General features: G+C 39.0%; 1 protein-coding gene and 1 pseudogene across 3 annotated transcripts in view; both read left to right on the forward strand.

Annotated features, from left to right (window-relative positions):
• The window catches only part of Kcnip4 (potassium voltage-gated channel interacting protein 4), a 1,134,333-nt gene that overhangs the window by 534,448 nt on the left and 573,035 nt on the right, over positions 1 to 26,850 (forward strand). The gene's annotated exons all lie outside the window — the stretch shown is intronic.
• On the forward strand, positions 13,616 to 14,274 carry LOC110565941 (chromobox protein homolog 1-like; annotated as a pseudogene).

Genomic DNA, 26,850 nt, shown 5'->3' on the forward strand with positions numbered 1-26,850 from the left:
TCAGGCATTTTAGGGGCATGACTCAGTGATGCTCGATTTTCCTAGCATGAAAGAGGAACTAGTCCAATCATTATTATATTAAAGGAGCAAATCAACAACAAAAAATTATTAAAGTTTCACTGGTAGGTTTTCCATTATGTTTGATATCAAGATATAGTGAAATTAAACCATCACTCAAGTATTAATAAATACAGTCATTCCTGTAAATTTTATCTGTTACTTTTATTAAGTTTCAGTAAACAAAACGTCTCTGTAGTCACATCCAAATCCACTTTTCATGAACACATATTTTAAGCTTTCTCTGGACTCAGTGAAACCACTTATAAATCTCAAGGGAACTGTTACTTTACATTTTATTTTAAACTGAGCCCCTCTATTTTTTTTTCTAAGACAGCACCAATCCCTATGGTGCTGAAGCTCAAAAATGTACTGTCACCTTCCAATGAGTAATTCCTGACATTTGTAAATTTCATCTCCCTTCTTTTTCTTCCCTCCCCTGCCTTTGACCTTCTCCAGGTCACTTCTACTCTGGGAGACTAAAATAAACCCAGTCACCTTTCAGTGTCCTGTGTCCCCTAGGCATATGATAACTTTGTCAATGTTGCCCCATCTTAATGCTAAGATGGCAACCTTAGGATGACATTCTCCACTCAGTTATATGGATACTCAGGAGACAAATACATTTGTAATTTACTGCTGCATGTATTGATTTACATAATTAATATGAATTATAATTCACAGTGTCCTGTGTAAGTTATTCAGAAGAAACCTATGCCGGTGTGGTGCTCCTGTGGCTCTGTTATTTGTGGGCCTGTAGATAAGATTCATGTCCAGGTTCCTGAACCTAAAATCATTATTTACCCTGATTGATCAACAGTCAAAAATTCATTCCCCTGACAAGAAGGTGAGGCTGGCTTTTTCCTTCCCTATCATATGGAATTCTTCATAGTCATGCCCAAACACTGACACAACATCGAAGCTGGCTTCATACAAAAACAGATTAACAGGGGAGTTATCAGAAGCATTATTCTTTTGATGACCTTGCAAGTCATCCATTATAGGGTATGCTAACTCTGTGGTTAGAAAGTCATCATTAAGTTTGTTAGCTTCAACCTACATTACAGGAGAAGAGAACTCAGCATCACCTTTGAAAGGGAGGGTTGTCAAAGAAGTCACAGGCCTATTTTAAAACTGCTACACCTTAATTACAACTTGCAGTCATATGCTCAGTGTAATTTCCTCCAGTCCCCAGTACCTCCTTAGGTTAAATGCCTCTAAATTTAAAGCAGTAAGTCTGGCTATTGAGTTGAACATTGTAAGAATAATATTTCCAGGCTCTTTGCATTCTTCAGCATATTAAGAGTACTTCTGTAGGAGTACTGTCAGAGTACCATCAACTACAATTATTACAAATTTCTCCTTATACTTCTCTGTCACTCTCACAATATACTCGAGCAGTTGGATGATCTCACTCTTGAGTGCTCGTTTTCTGTGTTGAATCTATGGAGCTCTGAGTATAGCGTCTTTGCTCTCTTCTGCCTTTCTAAGCACTCAGTTCCTAGGACAGGCAAAATCAAATTTTATCTTTCCAGCAAAGAATTAACTGTTAATAAAACGCTTCATTAGTATTTTCACAGTGTATTAGTATTCTCTTACTAATAGCCATTCCTAGGAACTAGTTACATTTAAAGGAGGGATATTTGGGCGATCCAATGTTGAGGACTCAATGTTTGGTGATGTATCAGGTTTTAAGTACTCATTTGTGATGAGTGTATATTTTTAAGCTATGTTATTTAGGTGAGTTTTTCAAAGTTTCTTTATTTCAAATAAATTAATAACAAATTGTTAATAAAATACCCCTTCCTCATTTTTGTGCCAAGGTTTAATATTTGCTGTATCTTTTACACAATCCAAATTATATGTTATTAATTTAAAAGTAAATTTTCATTTAGTTTTGGGATATTTGAACTGTATCCAGACTTTAAAAAATTTATAGTTCATGGAGGCATAATAGATTCGCAAGCATATCAGTCCACAAATACTTCATAATTGACCCACACTAAATTAAGTCTACTTAAATTTAATATCGTAGTAAAGTTTCTAAGTCTTAATTACCACATTTCAAGTACAACGGCAATAATTAAATGATATGTACCATATAAAATAAAGAGACTTCCAATAAGTTTTGTAAATGAAAGAAATACATTTGTGATGCCCCTCTGACATAAGTTGACTTTTCTAAATAATGTCAGAACAAGGTGGGGAAGAATGAGCTTGCTCCATTCCACATGGACTCAAACCCGACTGAATTTCCTCAACAAATCATTGCAACAATGATTATTTTATGATTGCTTATCATCATTATCTACAACTTGGCTACGCATCTTTAAAAAACGTTTAATTCCAAGTGCTAGTATATCATAATGACAAGTTCCCATTGTCCAGCTGACTGGATTAATAAATGGCTCAACAACAGTGGTGACAGAATGTCTGTGGCTGGTACTGTTAACCCATCATAAACTCATGTCAGGTCCAGGCTTGGGCCCTACTGTAGAATTATGTTTATACCTCACAGATTGATTTTACCCTCCCGCTTAATCAGAGATGTTTCCCAGTGATGTGTTTGAGTGCTTAACCCTAAAGAGGACATTTAAACCACCCTTTCTAAGGCTCAGAAGAGGCAGAAGGTACATAAGAACAAGAAGTCAGAAGGGGTGCCAAAATGCTCTTTTCTTGGCATGACACAGACATCACAAACAAGAACTACAGGCAACTGAAGTTGCCCACACTGAACCTGCATAGCACTGCACCAGTAACATTTGGATATGGGAGGAGTTCACGGGACCCCACTTGTCACTTCAGAGCTATAGGCTATGCATGGATGCTTGGAGAGAAATAATAACTATCTCTGGGTGTATGCCTAATTCTGAGCCTGATAGGCTCCAGTGGAAACTTCCAAATCAATGGGCCATAAAGATGAATCTGGCTAAAATTGGTGGGTCACAAACAAACAAACAAACCAACAACCCCCCCCAAAAAAACCCCACAATAACAGTGAACGAAAAAGCCATGATTGTCATAAAGATACCTCTAGGGATAAGAGGGGAAAACCAGCCATGGGGAAAAGATAAGAGAGGGTAGTGAGATTATAGAGCATACTATATGAATGTATGAAAAATTGTTGAAGAATAAATTTATTTTAAAAATAAAAGAAGATGCCTAAAGACAACAGGGAGGCACGTCTTTGGCCATGTTTTTGTGGGAATTTATGAAGGGGGATTAACTGAGTGTCAATACCTACTCTAAATGTGAATGGTGTCCCACAATGAGAATGGGGTCCCTGATGGAGTAAAAAGCGAAATGTGAGAAAGCAGCTTGAGTCCTGATAGTCCTCCATTTTTCCTTCCTGGTATGTAGGAAGTGAGCAACTAGCCATATGCTTCCTCCTCCATGGGTGACCTTCTCCTGTGTCACAACTTTCTTTCCATGATGGACTCATATTCCTTCAAACTGTGATCCAAAATAAAGCTTTCCTCCCTTAGTGTGATTCTTGTCATTATTTAGTGGCAAAAAAGAGAGAGGCTAACACAGAATCACCGTAGTAAAGTAATTTAGCTTTAATAACATTCCTTAGTGTTAAAAATGTTAAGGGGTTGTATTCCTTTGAAACAATTCAGCAGATAATAATTTGTTTATAATAAGCACAGCAAAACACTCCTATTGTTTCCGGTTCATGAAGTTGTGCTGGATTCAGAGAAATTGTAAAAGTCCTTTTGTAATTGTTGTTTTTTGCTATTAGATGATATAATAAAAGATACTTTTCCTGTGGTTTAAGAAACATTCATAAAAATTATCACAAGACTTAACATGGATCTAAGAACTACTGAATAAATTTCTTTTTCCAGGATTGTCTAGATTTCCTGATTTTGTGAGGTCTTTGTAAGTTTGAAATTTTTTCACAACCCTGTAAGTTAACCCTAAAAAAACAAGATTCCTGGCTTAAAAAAAAAAAAAAAAAAAAAAAAAAAAAAAAAAAAAAAAAAAAAAAAAAACCAAAAACAGAACAAAACAAATAAGGAAACAAAACGCAGTAGCTTTTTCCCTCTTTGCTTTGCTTCTGTTGATCAGATGGTAGATTTTCCATTGTGCAGCACATTCTCTTCACTCTTCTCAAGTCCGCATCTTATAATTCTTTGAAGTCTCCTTACAGCATTTGAATGTAACATCTTTTTTTTCTTCTTAATTAAAGTGGAAACCAGGACAGTTCATCTATGAAGAAACAAAACAAAAAAAAAGTAACTGAAGCCTTTGCCAGTTCTCGTGTGGCCTGAAGAGAAATAGGGGAATAAATGCAGACTTTTAGTAAGTTCACTCATATAACATATTGTAAGTTTAGGAGTTTAATTTCTGATCCTGAACTTATATTAGTTTTTGCTGATTAAAAATGCTGTATGAGTTGCTTATAGTATATAATTTCATATTGTTATTAAGATTTAGAATGCTGATTAATATGCTGACTCATTCATTTAATAATGACACATGAAGTGCATGATGTCTTTAGACACTGCTCCATACTCTGTCACATTCTATTGAACAAAACAGAAAAACATTATAAAATTTCTTTCTGCATAGAGTCTTGGTTCCCTTAGGAAAGACTAGAAACAACAAATTTGTTTGGCAAGTATCTAGTAATTAAAAACAAAATAAGAACAGAGGGTTTGAATGGAAATTTCTTTGGATGAAGCTATCGGAGATGACCTCAGTGGAAGGGCACTTTCTAAGAGCTCTGTGTGAAATAGGAGCAATTATGAGACTCTGTAGATGGTGTTGTTGAAGCAGTGGATGTAGGAAGGGAAGGCTCGGGGATGTGGAGAAAAGTCAACCACAAAAGGATGACCCTAGAGCCCACACTCATTATAAGTTACTGCTCAGAGCATATGTGAGGGAAGAGCTTGTCATACTGCAGACAAACACAGTCACCTTAAAACCTCCTTTGATTCTGTCTTGAACTTTGGATTGTTAACCTATACATTGATTTTGGATGTTTTACAAAATCTTGATTTATAAAGTTATGCCTATTTTCCAAATGTTGGCACATTTCATATAAAATGCCAGCACTCATTAAAATCACCAATGTTAAAGTCAGAAAAGGCTTCTGAGCTTTACAGAGCTGCCAACCTCACCCTGCCAGATGTGTTTTCCCCCATCTGATGTTTGCTTGAAAGCTCCAAGTTCATCATTAGCCACATTGCATTCAGCTGTTTCCTCGAACAAACCGGCTCACCCTGTTCGTTTTCCAGAAAACATCTTCCAAGTATCAAAAAGTGATGGTAGAGTGTCATTTGCTCATTCAGATGAAAATATTGGCTTGAGGAAGGTGATTCATTCAGCCCAGAAATCAAACAATTCAAAGAGTAGTTTCCTTGAGGTAACTGTCACAATCCAGTCCACAGAAGTTGTGATATACACTGTTTTATTTACCGTGTTTTCAGTGGCAATGGATTTGACTGTACTTTGCTGTTAGGTGATGGTGGAAACCATTAACAGAATGCTGATTGATTCCAGCAACTTTGAATGTGCCCAAAAAAGCAAAAACAAAAAGGATTAAGAGTCATAAGTATGAGATTTCATAGAGTGAGTTCTCTCTTCCAACAAAACTACACACTTCTTTCCCCATGGCACTGTACGCAACAATGAAAACCAGAGATCACTATTGGGGAACTTGAACTCATAGACTCACATTAGGGGACAGATTATCAGGAGATTTTAAATTTTGTCATGATAAACAATAAAACTATTCATTGAATTCTTTTAAAGGTTGGTTAAGTGGGTTTAAAATCTATCATGATAGGTCAAAGGCTTTCTCAAGTGAAAGAGAAGACTATGCTAAATTCAGAATGCAGCATAGGAAAGGAGAATTTATAGTCAAGGAAGGATGAAGGTGTCAACTGGTAGAAATTGGGAGAAAACATCAAAGCTAATGGGTATTGTGTCTGAATTTCCCTAACATGATTCTTGCTGAATATAGGCTAGGATGACCAGGCATGGCAGAAGCTGGTGGGAAAAAAAAAAAAAGATCAGCAGGATGGGATAGAGAGGGTGATCCAATAGGACTAAATTGACTCAGGTGGTTTCTTGCTAAAACTATAGTGTACAGATATGTTTAGGAGAAGCTTTAGGGATAAGTAATCTTGCTCAGTTATGAATTTATTGTGATTACATCAAAAGAGTTCAACCACCATCAATAGAGTTATTTATCAATTAACATATGTAGAAGTACATGCTCTCCTCGCTTCCTCCCTTTGTGTTCAATTGCCTTGTGAGAACAGAACATGCTTCCTCTCTAGAGCACTCAGTGATGTGAAACCCTCTTGAAATCAGGGAGCATCCCTCCCTAGACACGGACTCAGTCAGCACTTTGAACTGTGGTGTCTCAATATTTTGATTATTTGTGTGTTATACTGCCGTAGTGTTTTGTTATAACAGCAGAAACTAATACGCTAAGGCAGGACACCCAGACTAATGGGTCAGACAGGAGAAACAGAAATGCTGAAAACTTAAATTTTATTCTTGATGAGACATGGAGGAATCATCTTACGGTGACATTGAAGAGTAGAGACATCTGGTTTGAATTTTTGAAGTCTAGCCCTGGTCACTGGGTACATTTCGGGTAAGAGACGTGGTGCTTGGGCTGCTGCCCTGGAGGGTATTTCATCGGCACAGAGTTGAGAAGACAGTGAGTGACCTGGGTTAGATGACAGCATCACATTCCACAGACATTAAATCCAGAGCTGATATACTTGAAATGAAGATGTTGGTGAGTAACTGGAATTTGAAAGCAGAATTCTGGAGACTTCCAGAAGAACACAAAGATCCATAGCTTGCTTTAATCAATAACAAAGATTGAGAAAAAATAGTATGTGTTGGGATCAGTAAGCAGGCACCTCTACAGCCAGCCTCAAGGGACCTGACAAACTGGTTATCAGGCATTTGTGAAGACACCCAGACCACCTGCTGACCACCTGGAACTACCTGTGCATGCCCTGGGTCACCCTATAAGAGAACTAAAGCACCCCCCTCTTCCGCCTCGTCTCTCTGCAACCCCTTTCCCTCTTCCCCTAATAAACCTCCCACGTGGAACCGATCTCGTGATGTGATTTGTGAACCCGCCGTATAACCTTCACAGGCACACATTTCCTAACAGTATGGATGTAGAAAGTGGTTGAAAAGAATAATGCTAAAGCCCAGGGAAGAAAATAGTTCAATAAAAATAAATGTACTAAAGTCTGATCAGTACAGTAAGATAAACTACAAAGCACATTTGATGAGAAAGTTTAAGGGTGGTCGTGATAACAGATGGCTATAGTTCTACTGGCCGGAGTGTGCTTGTGTGTTCAGGAATGTACAAAAAGGGGTATCAGAACAAGCCAGTGTGATTCTATTTTTTTATAATTTTTATATTAATCACAGGTCATTTACTTTGTATCCCAGCCATAGCCCCCTCCCTTATTCCCTCCCAATCCCATCCTTCCTCCCTCATCTCCTCTCTGCCCCCTTCCAAGTCCACTCATAGAGGAGGTCCTCCTCCCCCTCCATCTGATCTTAGCTTATCAGGTATCTTCAGGACTGGATGCAATGTCATCCTCTGTGGCCTAGTAAGGCTGCTCCTCCCTCGGGGGTGGGGAAAGTCAAAGAGCCAGCCATTGAGTTCATGTCGGAAATAGTCCCTGTTCCCCTTATGAGGGTACCCACTTGGATACTGAGCTACCATGGCTACGTCTGAGCAAGGGTTCTAGGCTATATCCATACATGGTCTTTGGTTGGAGAAACAGTCTCATAAAAGACCCCTGTGCCCAGATATGTTTGGTCCTTGTGGAGCTCCTGTCCTCTCCAGGTCATACAACTCCCCCTTCTTTCATATGATTCCCTGCACTCTGCCAAAAGAATCCCAGCATCCACTTTGATATACTGCTAGGTAGAGTCTTTCAGGGGCCCTCTGCAGTAGGCTCCTGTCCTGTTACTTGTTTTATCCTACTTCCAATGTCCACCCCATTTGTCTTTCTACGTGAGGATTTATCATCTTACCATGGGTCCTTTTTCTTGTTTATCTTTTTTAGGTGTACAGATTTTAGTATGTTTATTGTATCTCATAGGTCTAGTACTCACTTATAAGTGAGTATATACCATGTGTGTCTTTTTGCTTCTGGCATACTTCACTCAGGATGATCTTTTCTAGATCCCACCATCTGCCTACAAATTTCATGATTTCCCTGTTTTTAACTGCTGAGTAGTATTCCATTGTGTAAAAGTCCCACAATTTCTGTATCCATTCCTCAACTGAGGGACATCTGAGTTGCCTACAGACTAGGAAAGGATCTTCACCAACCCTATATCAGACAGAGGGCTGATATCCAGAATATATAAAGAACTAAAGAAGTTAAAAAGCAATAAATCAATCAATCCAATTTAAAAATGTGGTATGGAGCTAAACAGAGAATTCTCTATAGAGGAATTTAGAATGGCAGAGAAACACTTAAAGAGATGCTCAATGTCCTTAGCCATCAGAGAAATGCAAATCAAAACAACCCTGAGATTTCACCTGACACCCATCAGAATGGCTAAGATAAAATACTCAAGTGACAACACATGCTGGAGTGGTTGTGGAGAAAGGGGAACCCTTCTCCATTGCTGGTAGGAATGTAAACGTGTACAACCACTTTGGGAATAAATCTGGTGCTTTCTCAGACAATTAGGAATAGTGCTTCCTCAAGATCCACTCATACCACTCCTAGGCATATATCCAAAAGATGCTCAAGTACAAAACAAGGACATTTGCTCAACCATGTTTGTACCAGCTTTATTCATAATAGTGCGATTCTAAGTCAGGAAAGTGAAGTCCTTGTCCAGGAGAAAGGCAGTGGAAGTGGAAAGGGGTAGGAAGAAGATGAGGGAGGAAGGAAGGGTAGGATTGGGAGGGAATGGGGGAGGGGAATACAGCTGGGATACAAAGTTAATAAAATGTAACTAATATTAAACAATAAAAAGAAAAGTGAAAAAAAAGAAAGACTAGACTGGGAAGAAGTTTTTATAAAATAGAATTTAGGGTTTGTGAAGCAATTTGGTAGCCAAGTCTAAAAGCCTGAGTTTGATCCCTGGGATCCACATGATAGCAGGATAGAACTGACTTCCCAAAATTTGTTGTTTAACCTCTAAATCTGTGTTATGAACACACACACACACACACACACACACACACACACACAGTAACTGTAATATTTTAAAAATAAAAGTTCAAATAATTAAGAATCCATGTATGCTAATGATATAGTGAAGAAGGGGAATGATGTGAGAGAAGGCAGGTACATTATAATTATAATGGAAAAGCAGAGTCAGAGGACAAAATGCTATCTTTTTTTAAATTTTTTATTTAACTTTTATTAATTACACTTTATTCCTTTTGTATCCCCCCATAAGCCCCTCCCTCCTCCCCTCCCAGTCCCACCCTCCCCCCCTTTCTGCATGCATGCCTCTCCCCAAGTCCACTGATAGGGGAGGTCCTCCTCTCCTTCTTTCTAATCTTTCTTTTTTTGTTGTTGTTGTTCTTCTCAATGCAGTTTATTCAGGAACCTTGAACAATCTTCTGACCCTGGGGAAAGCCAGCCCACAGCTTAAATACCCTCTGGGTAGCCAACCCCAGCATGCCTCCTGGGCAATGCAGATAGGTCCACATACATGGAAGCAAGCCAGATCCACAGCCTTAGCCAAATATGGAGTTGTTTGTGACAGAGAGCACTCACCATCGGGAAGGTGGAAGGCAGAAACCAGCTCCATCTTTAAGGCACAGCATTATGCAGCTCTCTACACTTCCCCCTTTTTGTTTTAGACACATCAGGCAAGAGTAGAGGTCTGATCTCTGATATTAGAAATAAATTGGGACTTTGTACCAATGTTCATTTAGGTGTCATCCACCCAAAGAGCATCAGACCCGTCTGATACCTTTTTCTCAGAGGCGGGACCTGGGGCATCAACCCGCATGCGGCTGACCCTGAGTGCAGTGCTTAGCCTCGCATCCTGAGCGTAACATTTCAGCTTTTTATGGTAGCCAACCATGCTTGGGGAGAATGTCCTGCTTCAATGGCTGTAAAGGCCTGAATGATCATGGCTGCATCCCACTGTTGTGAGACTCTAATCTTGCATATACACCACAGGCAAACCAAGGAGACCAACACCAGAAGGCCTGCTAACGCTCCCATCCCCACCCATTCCTTCAGATGATTCATGGCTGCAGCAATCCATGATGATAATCCTGTGGCTAGTCCTGCGTCCACTCTGGTAGAATTTGCCGTAACAATGGCCACTCTCAGCTGCTCCATCAAAATGTTATCTTAACATCAGTGTGTCACCTGAGCAAGCTGATAGAGGTCTGTGTATCACAGTTGCAAGTAAAAGACTGGTAGAGGGATTTCCCAGATATTCAGTTCTGAAGATTTTCGTGCATACCTCAGCACTGTAGGAAGCACACACACAGGGTACAGAAAAGCCACGCAGCATTTGTCCATGCCTGCATCCCTCCTGTTTAAAAATCATCCATGCCCATCTGCCAGAAGGCATCACTGAAGACTGACAGGGGTTGTAGCTAGGAACATGTCTCTGTATCACCAAATTCCATGAAAATTCTCACTTCCTTGCATTCTCCTGCTGCATCATTTTCATGATCCCATTAAGGTGAAGAGAGGGGTGATGGGAACTCACAGCAAGTCACTTCCAAATAGTAATAGGCGGTTCCCTTTGAAGATATGAGATATGAGGGAACTATTGCCAACATGAGGGAACTATTTTTTTTTTTATGAGTCCACATTCTTTTTTTTTTTCTTTTTTTTTTTTTTTCAATGCAGTTTATTCAGGAACATTGAACAATCCTCGGACCCCGGGGAAAGCCAGCCCACAGCTTAAATAGCCTCTGGGTAGCCAACCCAGGCGTGCCACGGGGGCAATGCAGATAGGTCCACATACATGGAAGCAAGCCAGATCCTCGGCCTTAGCCAAATGTGGAGTTGTTCGTGACAGAGAGCACTCACCATCGGGAAGGTGGAAGGCAGAAACTAGCTCCATCTTTAAGGCATAGCATTCCGCAGCTCTCTACACTTCCCCCTTTTTGTTTTAGACGCATCAGGCAAGAGTAGAGGTCTGATCTCTGATATTAGAAATAAATTGGGACTTTGTACAGATGTTCATTTAGGTGTCATCCACCCAAAGAGCATCAGACCCGTCAGATACCTTTTTCTCAGAGGCGGGACCTGGGGCATCAACCCGCATGCAATCAGACATGCTCTTCTCTGGGTCCAAAGCGGCTGACCCTGAGTGCAGTGCTTAGCCTCGCATCCTGAGCATAACATTTTAGCTTTTTATGGTATCCAACCATGCTTGGGGAGAATGTCCTGCTTCAATGGCTGTAAAGGCCTGAATGATCATGGCTGCATCACACTGTTGTGAGACTCTAATCTTGCATATATACCACAGGCAAACCAAGGAGACCAACACCAGAAGGCCTGCTAACACTCCCATGCCCGCCCATTCCTTCAGATGATTCATGGCTGCAGCAATCCATGTTGATAATCCTGTGGCTAGTCCTGCGTCCACTCCGGTAGAATTTACTGTGACAATGGCCACTCTCAGCTGCTCCATCGTAGTATCGAATTCTCCAGTCCAATTACCTAAAATATAGCTCGACAATTGTTTAGACAGATTTGCAGCACAGGAAAAATTCTCATGTTGTATGCTAGTGACACAATGCTGGAATGCTAGTAAATTTAGGTATGCCCTGGTTACTCGCATGCCTCACTGGGTGCCTGTGCCCATTGATGCCCCTCACGCTATGACTCTCTTCAGACAGAAAAGGGATCTTGGAACTACAGCCACCATTGTTACTACCATGTCATTGACGGCTGTTGGAGCTACCACCAGGGCATTAGCCATGAGTCATACTGGGCAGACTGCTCAGACCCTGAATAATCATTTAGCCAATGTAGCTCATGCCTTAGTTGTACATAAAGGAATTAATGCTCAACTAAAAGGAAGCTTGATGGTGTTCAATCAGAGGATTGACCTCTTGCAGGAGCAAATTGATACCCTATGGCAAATCGCTCAACCTGGCTGTCAATGAAAGTATGCTGGACTTTGTGTCACTAGCATACAACATGAGAATTTTTCCTGTGCTGCAAATCTGTCTAAACAATGAGTCCACATTCTTAAACACAAGAAACACTCAGATGTGGAGAAATTGAAGTAAATGCAAAGAATTCATTTAGCTGTTCAATTTCAAGGCAGGTCATTTTTGCCCTCACCCTGCATTTCAAAGCAGCTAAGAATGTGTTTGCTCTAAGTAAGCTCAAATAGGAAGTATACGCTTTTTAAATACTGAATGGCTTCACATGACTCTTTAGTGACTCATTTTAAATTAATAGGCCATTTCTTGCTTTTTCAGCCATAACATGTATAAGGCCTCTGGCCAGGCAATTGGAAGTTTGTACTTCAGGGAAAATAAAAAGTTGTTGCCCTTCTTTCATTATTAAAATTAAAATAATTTCATTATTAAATTGCACCCAGTGGTGCAAATTGCACGCTCTTCTGCAAAGTATAGACTTAAACTCTCCCTTTGTTAAAGGACTTCCTGCCTGCCTGTCTAGCACCTTTGTATTTCTAGAACTCACTCTCCCTAGAGAAAGGTCCCAGAATCTTGCTGGATTATGTAAGGGACCCATGACATAAGCTTAGAGAAGAAGCTACGAATTAGTACATCAGACTCATTTTCACTGGTAACCTGATTTTTACACTGTGCATTTCAGTGCCATGAGTCAAAGCAGAAAGGATCGGCTGCTCCTTAATTCTCTGTTGCCAGCCATTCTACGGAATATTAGTCCACGTGTTGTAAGACAGTGGAAACGATTCCGTTTCTTGCTACATTCATACCCGAGACAGGGAAGTGTCAGTTTGCACGTTGATGGGCAGACCACATTCAACACCAGCAGGCTCTCTTGCTGCTAAGTGTTCAGAACAGTGACACCTTTATAGATCTGCCCCAGAAAAGACGAATGGCAATGCCTGGGGAGCCCCCTTGGGTTCCCTCTGAGAATGGGCATGGGGGATTTGTAAAATGGGACAGTCCTCACACTTCATTCCTTAAAATGACATCTTTAGCTGATAGAGAATAATGTGAAGGTAAAATTAAAGCCATGCATTTTTACGCGATAATAAGTAGGAGAACATTGAAGATACAAAGATTCAGCAGCTGAATCCTGCTGCATATGCTAGCAAAGTTTGAGTTCTACAGTTTACACGTTGCCTTAATCACCAATCACATCATTACTCCTTTATGCTTTCACACAGAAAATTCCAGGACAGGTAGAGATCTCTTCCATATTAAACTCTACCGGTTTTTCTTTAAATCTAAATAGAGTTTGTTTAATGTGTTCATGAGCCCTAACAGGCCAGTGCCGCCATTGCCTTTGGATCAGACAGTGCTGACGTGATGAACAAGTCTTCATATTAGAAAGGGAGGAAGTGAGAGAGGAGCAGGTTTCCAGATTAGCATAAACCAGCAGTGTCGCACCAAGGACAAATCAAAGTAGAGTTACCCTTTACACCGAAAAGCTGGCAGGTACTATGGAGGAAAAACAAAATCAGAAGAAAGTGGAGGAGGTACTAGAAGAGGAAGAATACGTGGTGGAAAAATGGAGTACCTTCTAAAATGGAAAGGTTTCTCAGATGAGGACAGCACATGGGAGCCAGAAGAGAACCTGGATTGTCCTGACCTCATTGCTGAGTTTCTACAGTCATAGAAATCAGCTCATGAGACAGATAAATCAGAGCGAGGCGAGCGCAAAGCTGATTGTGAAGATACAGGAGAGGAAAACAAACCAAAGAAGAAAGAAGAATCAGAAAAGCCAGGAGGCTTTGCCCGGGGTTTAGAGCCAGAGCTGACTATTTGTTCCAGTGAGAGCTCATGTTCCTCATGAAGGGAAAACTCTGATGAGCTGACGTGGTCCTTACCAAGGAAGCCAATGTCAAGTGCCCACAGGTTGTCATATCCTTCTATGAGGAAAGGCTAAAATGGCACTCCTACCTTGCAGAGGATGATGACCAAAAAGACGACAAGAATTAGCCCTCTTGAGTGCCTGCCCATGTCACGGTCGACTGTGGGTTTCACCTGGGGAGGGAAGGAGTTGTACCTGTCTTCACCACACAGAGGTGGCTTGAAAAGATGTCCTTTGAAGAGCGAGCATAGAATCTGAGCCCTACCATGTATGCAGTTTTGGGCTATTACTGATATATTAATTGCTGGTAGGAGGGTTGTGGCAGGGAGGAAGGGAGGTGGGTAGAATCATTTTGGTTAAAATTTGGTGCCTGATTGAGGAAATGAGACATTAGAAAGAACAGCTAACTAATAAATTGGTTCTATGTCGAGAATATTTTGCCTTTTCAATACATGTCATTGGCACCACAAATGAGAACCACAAGAGACTGTTAAAAAAAAATCTGTGAATATTAAAACCTACAGCTAAGGTGCTCCCTACCTGAGCTCTTTGTGGCCTAGGGAGAATAAAACCAGTACCCTGAGTTACCAAAACTGTCATCTGACAATGGAAACTGACTGAAGAGGGGGAGTTTTATTAATGTCAACAGACCATTCCTCCGTAGAAGTGCTAATTCCTGAAATTGGAGGGAGAAAAACAAACAAACAAACAAACATTTTTTCCAAGTTTTTCCAGTTACAAAGTTATAAATATCAGTTTGTCCATCTAAGTCACTGGCTCGAGTGTTGTAGGAAGGTCTATTAGAGATGGGAAGGCAGGGCCTGTGTTTTCCTTTCTCCAAGAGTTTCCATAGAAATTCTTGGAGCATCTGGGCTTTTTTATTTTTGTTTTTGAGTTTTGTTGTTTGTTTTTAACAAGTTTGGAAACCTGAAACTACTTGTAGTGGGTTCAGTTACCAATAGCACAAATTCCATTGAGTCAATTCAAGGCTTGAATGACTTCACAAGCCCCGGTCTCAGGGAATTAATTTTCATATTGAGGTAGTGAGTCTCTTAAATACAAAATATTCAGATTAACCAATGTCCAACATACTGTTTGCATAATGAGATCCATAAATTTTTAGTATTGTCTAAACCTGCAACTAGAACTACATTGTAAAATCTTTTTAAGCATGTGTTAGATGTATGTGAAAACCTGAAGTGTAAACTTCATACCATATTCATAAAACTATACATTTATAAAAATGAGAAAGAGGGAAGAAGAAGAGGAAAGAAGAGGGAAGAAGAGGTGAGAGAAGAGAAAAAGAAAAACAAAAGCAAAAGTTATTGATAGCAGGTGTTTCCTCCACCTGTCTCCTCTACCATCCCCACAGATAGCCCTGCTTGTTAAGATGATACGTTACCCTCATGGCTGGCCTTCTCGTTTCCATCAGCCCCCATGCAGCCGGAATTCATGTTCTCTTGTTATATTGGCCTTCACTTATTCCTCTAGACAGGCACTTTGGGGGTAGAGGAATTGGGACCCTTGCACACACTTTCCTCTCTGCACACAGAAGTGCGTGAATATCCTGTGAAACCAAGTGAATTAAATTGAACTTACAGAAGTTCATGCTTCACCCAGAGGTTGTTGTCACACTTTTCTCTAGTGATGCTATCTAGAACTCTGGGTGTGGCTCTGATAGACAGAGGAAGACCTAGCAATAAAAATGAGACTCGAAACACCAAATGGACACCTGTTATTTCTTTCTGGTGTCTTCTGACAAGTAACTAGCTCTTGTTCTGAGGAGAACTGCATAGGACACATTAGTGCACCCCATGATGTCTTTATATGTTATTGCTATGGGCCTCCTTTCTCTTCTTGCAGGTTCTGCTCTATATCTAGAAATTTCTTCCTATGCCTAAGTCATAAGTAGGCTTTTCCTATACATTGAGTGGAAAATTATTATCCTGAGAATTCACTTACCACTTATCTGAAGTTTAAATCTCACAGTCTTAGTGCTCAAGTGGATTGAAACTCAACCCAAATTTTCATGAACAAAAATTTATTTGTTCAGATAACGACAAAACCCAGGTGATAATTCTGTGCTTGACGTGGGACTTCATTTGACATGTCATTAAGAATCCATTTAATCTCTCAGCTCTGGCTTCCCCACTAATGGATTTATTTTCTGGCTCCATGTGGTGCTAGGAGGTTGCAGATAATAGCTGCTTTGCACTGCGCTGTAGTCTGTCTCCGTGGGTAGAACTGCTATTACCTGTTCAGAGACACCTTCAGATGCCTCTTCATGCTTTTCCATCCTGTTTGTGCCATGGGAATAGCACATTCTTGGCCGTATTCTTCCTGCGTGTCCCTCTGAGCCAGGTGCTGCACCCAGTATTTTCATCGGAGGTGCTCGTAATGTTTGTGGAGGAGCAGTTCCTATAAAAACACAACGAAGTGCTGATATTGGAGGGCAAAATGGATGCTGGAAGCTAACAAAAATAAAAGGAAACAAAAAAGGGGAGGAAAAAACTCAGTGAGTATATTTTAGGTGTTACAAAGCTAGATAATTTTTTTAAAGGGATTTCAAAATTGTGGCAGTAGAAGCCTTGGACGTTATTCCTGGCTCACTAACTCACAGATGAGTCTTTGCACTCAGAGAAGTTGCTTTGGCCTTGTTCGGTTTCACATAGAAAAACAAGGAAGGAAACAGAAGATTTGTTAAGTCTAGGCTGATGTGCTCCAGCACTGCATATATGAGAAGGCAACAGAGACAAAGAAGGAGACAGGGTAAAGGACAAGTTTAGAAACAGAATACTGTTCTAGACAATTGGCTTTTTATACTAGAGTAAGAATTTCATCCATACTTTCTATTCTTTCTGACCTCACTTTCTCTGTGCTTTTGTAGATTCTTTCCAGGCATTGAAAAAAAATTCCATACAAATATCAAAGTTTGGACATTAAAAGTGTTATCTGATGAGTGACATCAATTTAGTTTTTCTCACAAATTAATTTATTAGAAAAGAAAAAGAAACTGAAACCTTAGAGGAATGATCAAGCACTTTTGGTTTTTAATATCAGCATATGCCGTTAAAATGGCATGGGTCACCTTTGTGCTATAAGGATTAATGGTAAATTGTGAGGGTCTGTAAGCCCTTTGAGAGTTTCAGATTAAAGTAATTAAGTGAGATTTCATAATAACAAATGTGATTACTGCTTTTTTCCTGAACAAATTAAGAAGAAAGTCAATTTCCCTCTTTGCTACCTTTAGATGTCTTTTAATTTGTTCACTCACCACAGAGTCTAAAAGTTCAAAGACAGTTTTCATTATTTTGGCTTATGTTCTTGGAAAACAGAACTGTATAGTCTCTGCCAAGTCTTGACCTTCACAAAAAAAAAAAAAAAAAAAAAAATGAGTTTGACAGGCTCAAGCCTCAGTTAAAATTACAGCTGCCTGTAATAAACTTGTGAGGTCTGACTTTTCAGCGTCATTCAACTAAGTCCTCAAATCATCCCTGTGGGGTGGTTACCCCTTGGTGGCTGTGATTGTGTTTACTACCAATTTTTAGAAAATAGCTGAAATAAGAGCTGACTCGGGGCTTTCCATTTCCAGCCATCTTTTGAAATAACATGTCATTTTTAGGATTTTTAATCACGTAGTCCTTCAGCCCCCCCACAATTTATAGGCCTGAGGCTAAGCTCTTTGAAGAGAAGAATGACATGTTCAAGGGCAGAGAGCTAGTGAAAACAGGAGGCCCACCTCTACCTTGACTTATAGCACCAGTGTTTAAGAGATAAGCGAACCCTGTATCTGCTGTCGTCTTCAGCTTCTGACACAGTCCAAAATCCATTAAACCTACAACAGTGGGCGAGGGAATCTCGATGCTATATTATTAAAACACTCATAATAATTATTAGCACCGCTTATAGATTTCGTGTAATATCTCACAGATGAGTAATATCAAGCTCAGTGTAAGTGAATGAGTTAACATTATATGGATAAATACGACTTTTATTGTTTTTCTTTCTCTAGGAATCTCTTTATATTCTTGAAGTACCATGAAAGAATTTAAAAAATAAGCTGCAAAGTCTGATCAATGGAAGATGCTGTAGAAATGGTTGTCAATTTGGGCAAAAGTTTCATTAAGAGCATCAAATTGATAGTCTTCTGTCCATGGTTTACTTTCTAGTAATTTTCAATAGTTAAATTTGTGTCTGTACCTTTTTCTATTTTTTTTTTTTCTGTTTGCCTCAGCTAAAGGTTTAGCAAGAACCTCTCAGTTGCTAAGGAAGATGTCATGTAAATATTATGTTTTATTTCCTTTGCTGAAAAAAGCGTGGTATGGCACTGTTAGTTACCCATGGTACCTGTAATAATTTCTCACAAATAGAGTAGCTTGACGTAACACAAAGTTAATCTTTGTATTTATATTCATCAGAAGTTTGACTTAATGTCCCCGAGCTAAAAATCAAGGTGCCTGCGGGGCTGGGTTCCTTCAGGGATTTTCCTGGATCACTCCCAGCCCTCACCATGAGCCCCCAGTAATTTAAACTACATCTATCACCCTGGTTCTCTCTATGACTATAACCTTTCTGCATCTCTCTTTTTGAATTGACATGATCTTGGACCTGGTAATAGTTCACATAGTCACTGCTGACTTCGAGAAAACTTTGCTCCATCTAGACTATGCTATTTTTGATCCTTTAATGACTTAAGTTTTAGAATTTCCTTGAATCTTTGATAACAAAATGGCTATTTTAGTTAGTGCAGGAAAAAATAAAATAAGAACATATATAGTACATGTCTTAGATTAGTACACCCTACTCTCAAAGTGAGGGAAAGAAGATTTTTCTCTCTCTCTAGCATCTATCTGTCTCAACATCCTCTTTGTAAACGTAATGTAAACAAAAATAAAATGTATATAGATTCATTTTGAGAATTTGGGGTTGATATGTGATATGTATATTTTATACATACAAATAAAAGTATGTATAAAATATCATAGTTTAAAAAATTGTGAAATTGCTTGAGTCTCCAGGGTGCTCTCATTCGTTTAAAAACTTTTTCCAAGAAAATGTTTTGAGGGACCCAGTTATACCACTGCTAGGAATATACCCAAACTTTGCTCAAGTACACAAAAGGGATATTTGCTCAACCATGTTTATAGCAGCTTTATTTGTAATAGCCAGAACCTGGAAACAACCCAGATGTCCATCAACGGAGGAATGGATACAGAAATTGTGGTATTTTTACACAATGGAATATTACTCAGCAATCAAAAAGGAGGAAATCATGAAATTTGCAGGCAAATGGTGGGATCTAGAAAAGATCATTCTGAGTGAAATATCCCAGAAGGAGAAAGACAAACACGGTATATACTCGCTTATATAGACCTATACGACATGATAAACATAATGACATCTATACACATAAAAAAGATAATCAAGAGAGTGGACTTGGGGTAAGATGATCAATCCTCATTTAGAAAAACAGATGGGATGTGCATTGAACGTATGACAGGAGTCTACTGAAGGCATCTGAAAGAATCTAACTAGCAGTGTTTTCAAAGCAGATACAAAGACTCATAACCAAACCTTTGGCGGAGTACAGGGAATCATATGAATGAAGGGGAGTTAGTATGATGGGGAAAGGATAGAGCTCCACAAGGACCAAATATATATGGGCACAGGGTCTTTTCTGAGACTGACATTCTACCAAGGACCATGTATGGATATAACCTAGAACCTCTGCTCGGATGTAGCCCGTGGTAGCTCAGTAACCAATTGGTTTCCCATAGTAAGGGGAACAAGCACTATTTATAACAGGAACTCAATGGCTCTTTGACCTCCCCACGCCTAAGGGAAGAGCAGTCCTGTTAGGCCACAGAGGAGGACTTTGCAGCCAGTCCTGAAGATACCTGATAAAACAGGATCAGATGAATGGGGAGGAGGTCCCCCCATCAGTGGACTTGGAAAGGGGCACGGTGGAGATGAGGGAGGGAGGGAGGGACTGGGAGGGAATGAGGGATAGGGATACAGCTGGGATACAGAGTTAATAAAATGTAACTGATAAGAAAAAATAAAAATTAAAAAAAGAAAATGTTTTGAGGGAAATACTATGGTGGTCTTGACAGGAACATGCACATGTGAATATTTCTTCAGTACATTTTTTTTTTCCCTGTGGACAGCTTACGTTGGAAGAAGGAGAAAACAGGAAACAGGACAGAAGCCTACCACAGAGGCTCTTGAAAGAGTCTGCCCAACAGTGTTTCAAAGCAGATGCTAAGACTCATAACCAAACTTTGGGCAGAATCCAGGGAATCTTATGAAAGAAGGGGGAGATAGAAAGACCTGGAGAGGACAGGAGCTTCTCAAGGAGAGCAACAGAACCAAAATATCTGAGCACAGGGGTCTTTTTTGAGACTGATGCTTCAACAAAGGACCATTCATGGATATCACCTAGAACCCCTGCACAGATGTAGCCCATGGCAGCTTAGTACCCAAGTGAGTACCATAGTAAGGGGAGCAGGGACTGTCTCTGACATGAACTCAGTGGCGGGCTCTTTGACCTCCACCCTTCTGAGGGGGTAGCAGCCTTGCTAGGCCACAGAGGAAGACAATGTAGCCAGTCCTGATGAGACCTGATAGACTAAGGTCAGATGGAAGGGGAGGAGAACCTTCCCTATCAGTGGACTTGGAGAGGGACAGGAAGGAGATTAAGGAAGGAGGATGGGATTAGGAGGGAATGAGGGAGAGGGCTACAGCTGGGATACAAAGTAAACTGTAACTAATATAAAAAATAAAAATTTAATTCAAAAAAGACAACAAGATCTTCTTGAGATCACAAAAACTGCTGCAAATATTTTCATAGAACAAAAAAATTGTATTTATTTTGAGGTGTTGAAAATTTCCTTCCACCCACTATGCCTATTATCTTGGATCTGTGGATTTAATTCAAAATAGATTTTAAAAGATAAACTTAAAAAGAAGGAAGCTATATGTAGAGAAAATGATGGATGGATAGATAGATAGATAGATAGATAGAGATAGAGATATAGTTGATCAGACATATAAACTGCACAGTATGGATGAAAAACACATTTTGGATTTTGGACTTAGTGGTCAGAGTCTGGAAGTCACTGCTTCAGTAGTCGTCCAAGGAATGTAAGGAAAGTCAATCATGACACAGCTGTTGATTACTAGGAAATAAATGTGGATACATGACTCATCAAAGATAAAAGAAAAAAGCATACATTTAGGTTCTTAGTAAAGTTGTTTACTAAAAATAACTCCTTGACATACCTTTGGGAATGGTCATTGTCAGACTCAGGCCGTTCTTGTCCTTGTATTTGTCTGTGACCAACAGGCAGTGTTAGGCAGAGTTTCCCAGCTCAGTTTTCTAGACAACCACTTGAGACTGTCACGTGTCCTCCTCTCTTGATGGTCTCTAATTCCAATCAAGAAGCTCTTTTATTCTCTCTTCTACCTTGGTTTTCCTTTCGTATCACCAAGCAAACTTGAGTTTCCTCAGCTTAAAACAAAGTTTATATCAATTCTGGAGTTTTAACCAGGTAAGTTTTCCTGGGGACAGGGGACTGGATGAAGGTGAAGACTGTGACCTATTCCCTGTGAGTTTAATGCTTATCATGGAGTTGATGCTATGTAAATGTGGATATAATAAAATTATACAATAATATTCAATATAATCTTGTTCAACTTTATTATTCAAATTTAGAAAATTATTAACCAGGACTTTTCCAGTTACAAGATAAAAAACACAACTGAATTAAAATGGGGATTTATTAGTGTATGTTACTGTAAACTCCAGTGCTGCTTCTTCAAATCAAAGGACAAGGTCTCAAGACTAGGTACTAAGAGATCAGAATTGCTACGAGGTGACAACCAGATGCTACCAATCTGTCATATGTCATTTTCTATGCTTTCTACTGTGTTGTCAACCTAACTCTAGTTATCCTTTGTGATATAGCTTGGGACATAAGAGCCCAGAATTTCTGGGCTCACAATTTAAATATGTAAAAAGGGTCTTGAGAAAATAAGATACATACTTATAATCTCAGAGAACACTGAGTGACATTGGCTCATAAATGTGTAGGCCTTATTTTTTTTTTTTTTTTTTGTCAATCACTGAGAATAGTGCAATCATTATAGATCAGTAGTTCTGGGGCTCTATGCAAATAGAAAAGATAATACATTTATGCTGATTATTTTTGTTCAGAGGCAGGCATTTTTTTATTATGAAATCACAGATTTTTAATTTCTTTTTCTAAATTTATTCAGAAAATTGAGTCATTCTACAGGTTCATAATTCTCATACTATTTTAAGTTACACAGTAGATGAACAAAGAGGTGAAACTAAGGGGTAAAGCTGATTTTCCTAAAAGCAGTTCTACATGCAATAGATAAGTAGAAATTCAATCAAAATTTGGTTTATAGATTTTTTTTATAAAGAAATTATAAGTCCCAATTTTTGCCTATACATTGTAGAGATTCTGGGTCTTCACAAAAATAAATAATCCTTCTACTGTTAATCAAATTTTCATTAGGACATTTTTCAATTTACCTAAATACAAAATGTCTTATACAGAGGACATTGAAACTTTTCAATTATGCCAGTGGGGAACACTGTAATCATATTAGGGAAAATTCATAAAACATTATAAAAATAATATCACAGCATGATTCTAATTGTTTAAACATTTATATTGGGGTTTGATTTAAAAATATCAGTTCTTTACAACTTCAAGTTTCTAAGGTCAAAGGCAAAAGTTAGCATAGTCTCTAGAGTCACGTTTTCATGCCACTGAGCTAGTGCATATCTAGCCTGAAAGGCTGTGTACCAGGCATTATAGAAATTCCAGGGTTCAGCAGACAGAGGCAACAAGGCTTCCTTGCCAGCTCTCTCATTGCAGTGTCATTTCTAAGATTAGGTGGCTCCTCCCTATGTTCTATGGCTCCGTATAGTAATGTCCCTTTGACCTTTGGCTTCATCTACTCTTCTCTACTCCACCATATGTACATCGAGCCATAGAATGAAGGCAACACTGTGGAGTTTAACTAACTGAAAACATACCTTGGAGGCCTTTTTAAAGGGAACCCTCCTCCACTGCTGGTGGGAATGTAAACTAGTACATCCACTTCGAAATCAATCTGGCGCTTTCTCAGACAATTAGGAATAGCGCTTCCTCAAGATCCAGCTATACCACTCCTAGGCATATATCCGAAAGATGCTCAAGTATACAACAAGGACATTTGCTCAACCATGTTTGTAGCAACTTTATTCGTAATACCCAGAATCTGGAAACAACACAGATGTCTGTCAGCAGAGAAATGGCTACAGAAACTGTGGTACATTTACACAATAGAATACTACTCAGCTATTAAAAACAAGAAATTCATGAAATTTGCAGGCAAATGGTGGGAACTATAAAAGATCATCCTGAGTGAGGTATCCCAGAAGCAGAAAGACACACATGGCATATATTAACTTATAAGTGGATATTAGCCATATAATATAGGATAAACATACTAAAATCTATACACCTAAAGAAGCTAAGCAAGAAGGAAGAGCCTGGGTAAGATGATCAATCCTCACTCAGAAAGGCAAATGGCATGGACATCTGAAGACAGGAAAAACAGGGAACAGGACAGGAACCTACCACAGAGGGCCTCTGAAAAATTCTACCCAGCAGGATATTGAAGCAGATGCTGAGACTCATAGCCAAACTTTGGGCAGAGTGCAGGAAATCTTATGAAAAAAAGAGGGCGATAGAAAGATCTGGAGGAGACAGAAGGTCCACAAGGAGATCAACAGAACCAAAAAGTCTGGTCATGAGGGTCTTTTCTGAGACTGATGCTCCAAACAAGGACTATGAATGGAGATAATCTAGAACGCCTACACAGATGTAGCCCATGGCAGCTCAGTGTCCCAGTGGGTTTCTGAGTAAGGGAAACAGGGACTCTGACATGAACTCAATGGTTGGCTCTTTGATCACCTCCCCCCGAGGCGGGGAGCAGCCTTACCAGGCCACAGAGGAAGAGGATGCAGTCAGTCCTGATGAGACCTGATAGCTAGGTTAAATGGCTAGGGTCATTTGGAAGTGGAGGAGATCCTCCTCTATTAGTGGACTTGGATATTGGGGGAGGTGAGGTAGGGAGGGTAGGATTGGTGGGAGGAAATGAGGGGGGGGTTATAGCTGGGATACAAAGTGAATAAACTATAATTAACATAAAAATAAAAAATAATAAAAAGAAGAAGAGAGAAGAGGAAGGAGGGAGAGAAAAAGTGAGAGATACATGATATATATTGAACTTTTTGTATTTAAATAACTATTTTGGATATTTGAAGGTGCTTCCAATAGCAATGTGTCTTTTAAAAGCTAGTACAACTCATACACAGACACATATCTACCTACATATCGATTTTTTCCAAGAAAAGAATAAATCTTTATGCAATCTTTTACCACTTTAAATATAATTCTATTTTATGTTTATATTGGAATGTCAATCTTAATACTTAAATTGGTCTGTTTAAAAATAACCTCCCCTACATTTCTTAAGATGATTTATTGCTTTAGCTCCATTATTGCTTCAGGTGTAATTGGAATATTTTTATTCATGTCACTGTAAAGAAGATATGAAATGGGATATGCTAATGGGCATGCCTTTGTACGTAATGTTTTATGAGTGTTTTGTTTGCTTCAGGATCTTAATTAGTGACAGTCATTTAAAACCATCCATCTTTGTTCACATTTATGCAAATACTGTAAGTTAATAATAAGAGATTCAAAGAATTCCGTTCATCGGCCTTTATTTTCAATTTGCTAGCCTGCAAAAGCTAAAAATTCATTGACTAATTATCAGAAATCCTTAAGGATAATCTGGTTTCACATCAAAGTACAGATGCTGCTTGTGAACATCAAAACGTCCTTCATGTGTACGGTTGTTGTTTGTGCCTTGGTGCAGCCCTGTTCCTAACTTAGGCAACTGTCCTGAAAGATGGAAAGGCCTTGCTAGCATTTCCTTCTGAAACACCCTCTTGAATTCATTCACTCATTACAATTTCAAGCATCAACTTTGCAGTCTGCTAATGGTAATTGGAATTAATACTATCAATGTTGATTAAAATCCTTGTAGGTGCTATAAGAGATGAACCTTTAATTATAAACCTTTTAATAGCTAGCTTTCACAGGCAAGACAAAAATCTTTCATTTTAGAGCATTGCACATTCCTCGTACGACATTCCTAATATTTGGGTTATCGTGTCTTAGTCTACAGTGCGAATGTAAGACAGCTAGTTTGGGAGTTCTGTACTGTAGGTCTCAGCAGTATCTTGCCGATACCCATTATTGTCATTAGTAAAAGAGTTGGATGATTAATCGACAGCTCCAGTGAAATACAAGAATTACTCTTTGCAGAAACCAAAAGTTTTCTACTAGGTATTTCTCTTGCTGGTGATTCATAAGCAATTGCTTTGCTATTAAATAATTATGTATATGTGTGTATTCCTGAACACATGTGCATATCTGGTGCCCATCCAGAGCCAGAAGTTATCATATCATCTAGTACAAGAGTTACAGATGGTGGTGAGCCCTTTGATGAGGGTGCTGGTAGCTGAACCCAGATCCTTTGTAAGAGCAGCATATATTCTCAAACACTGAGTCATCTCTTTAAGTACACTATGAATATAATGGGCACACAACAAATGCTAACTGTGAAGAAGAATTATGTAGTCACACGAGGGAAAAGAGTGGACTTCGGGGCCAGGATAAAGTGAAGATATTGAAAATGGCCCAGCAGGTAACCATAGATACAGTATACAGAGATGAAAGGATACACTATTTTATAAAGCCCATGGTTTCCCTTTCTGACAACAGATTGAGTAAAGTGCACATGTTGAGGCTGAGATGGATGTGATTGTGAAGAATGGTGAGCTCAGGTGGTTTACTAGGGAATTTAAATATTATTCACCGTGAGGAGAGCCATCAAAGGAGATTCTGACAACATGGAAGAACAGTGGAAAAGTTCATGTATTATTGTATGAAAGTGCTCACCTGGGGCCAGAGAAATTGAAAAGCTTCAGTGATTTTTATGTTACCTGAACGTGAGATCTTAAAAGGTCACTTGTTTGTTTGTTTTTTGTTTTTTGTTTTGTTTTGTTTTACTTGATGAATTTACCTTGCCTTGAATATCCATGCTTATTTCATGCTATATATGAAAACTAATTTACATCAATTATTTCTTGTACTAATCTTCAATAAGTTCACATCCCAATAAGGTAGGAATACCTTTAATACCATTATAGAAAAACAAAACAAAACAAACAAACAAAAAAAGAAAAACAGCCAAAGACTTTGAGATACGATGAAACATAGAGAATGAGACAATTAGGCATCTTTTAAATTATGTTATATAAAAATGCTATGTGTATTTATTTAGCATATATGTTCTGTTTGTAATACTAATATGCAATAAACTAATAGACAATAAATACATTTTAATGATAATACTATGAATTTGTTTTTTTACCTGTAGCCTTTGAACTAACTTTTCCATTCTTTCCCTGGAACTCAATCTAAGTAAGCCTCCAAGTATTTCTCTCTAGCTGTGGCACTAATACAAATTTGACTAGAATTTACTTCATCCCACCCTAGAGATAAAAGATAGTTCTGGTTCCCACCATTTGCCTCCAAATTTCATGATTTCCTTGTTTTTAATTGCTGAGTAGTATTCTATTGTGTAAATGTACCACAATTTCTGTATACATTCCTCAATTGAGGGACATCTGGGTTGTTTCGGATTCTGGCTATTACGAATAAAG

This window comes from Meriones unguiculatus, chromosome 12, assembly GCF_030254825.1.
Source record: "Meriones unguiculatus strain TT.TT164.6M chromosome 12, Bangor_MerUng_6.1, whole genome shotgun sequence".
In the NCBI taxonomy this organism is placed as follows: Eukaryota; Metazoa; Chordata; class Mammalia; order Rodentia; family Muridae; genus Meriones; species Meriones unguiculatus.